Here is a 1,436-nt window from a genome sequence, read left to right on the forward strand (position 1 = left end):
AATTCTCCCTAGGAACTACCCTTCCTATCTGGGACAAGTCTAGAATCTAATCCCCAATCCTGAACTTGACTTGGTTACTGCCAAGCTTTCAACTGCTAAGTGCTAACCCAACTTGCAAGGGGATTCCTACAGAATCATGAAACACAACATAGATGTACAAAGGACCTCTAAGGACATCTATGGCTTTTTCTTTTAATTTTGTATACTCTGTCTTTTTCCCCTCTATGGCTTTTACTTACAAACCTCACTGTTTGCCTTTTTCCATGAGACTCAAGACAGACAAAACTAAACAGAAAAATACAAAATGAAGAACATTGAAGGAGAAGAACTTCTGTTAGCTTAGGTAGCTATGAGAACTCTGTGCCTTGCACTCTCACTCATTGCTTCAAGCCCTGGCTGTTCTCCCTTATTTATAGAAGGGGAAGCCTCCACGGTTAAAACTGTTGAACCAAGCTAATCTTCTTCTTCTTCATGCAAAAATAAGTTCGGCCAGAGAGAGAGAGAGAGAGAGAGGAGAGATAACCGAATGCTAAAACCAACATGCAATTACCTCTGAGTCTTCCCTTTACACCAAGCTTCATCAATCTGAGCCATCCAACTTGACTTACACTCCAAGTAGGATTCCTAGCCCTTGATGCTTCTTGATGCATGATAGCTCCTCCTGCTCCACTTTTGCTTCCTCCTTCACATAGCCTTCCTAGCTACCTTCTGTGATGAGTGAACACAAAGCAGAGACGAGCCATGCCTCTGAGATCTTCTTTCTCTGACCAAAATCTTCTTCATCCATTTTTGGTATGAAGAGCATGAGCTTACTTCACCAAATCTTACCTTATTTTGGTGAAGATCTCAGTCACAACATACTTTTTGTTTTCTTTTTCTTGCCATCATTACAATGGTCTTGTTACTTGCTTCTTCTTCTCTTCGGTAGCTTGCTATAACTTCCATAGTTTTCCTGAGAAGTGACCGAAAGAGAAGAGAGAGTAGAGAGAAAAAATTTGAACAATAATCAATGCAACAAAGAGAGAGAATTAGAGTGAATTAAGTTTCCCATTTCTCTTTGCTGAGTAGCGTGCCTCATTAAGGCAATCAATCAAATCAATTACAATTTCTCTCTCATGGTTCCCAATGCAAGTTAATTCAAGTTAATTGAATTTGAAATCCATCACTACTTGAAAGTGGGATCCGTTGGAAGCATGAAACTTTGCTTTCTTTCATTATTGGTTTCGGACCAAGCTTTGGTCTTGGTAGCAAGGATTTAAAATGGGCTAGTTTCAATATATTGGCCCAACCAACAAAAACTTGCTTCAGCCACAATAATTAATTCAACTTAATCCAAGGCTGAGTGTGTTTTTTTTCTTAACACAATTGGGCTTGCAATTTTTTTCTTTTCTTTTCGGTCCAATAGCAAATCCTGCATAGCAAAATTATTTTAATTA

The sequence above is a fragment of the Arachis ipaensis genome, chromosome B10, assembly GCF_059453495.1.
Source record: "Arachis ipaensis isolate K30076 ecotype BB chromosome B10, ASM5945349v1, whole genome shotgun sequence".
Lineage (NCBI taxonomy): Eukaryota > Viridiplantae > Streptophyta > Magnoliopsida > Fabales > Fabaceae > Arachis > Arachis ipaensis.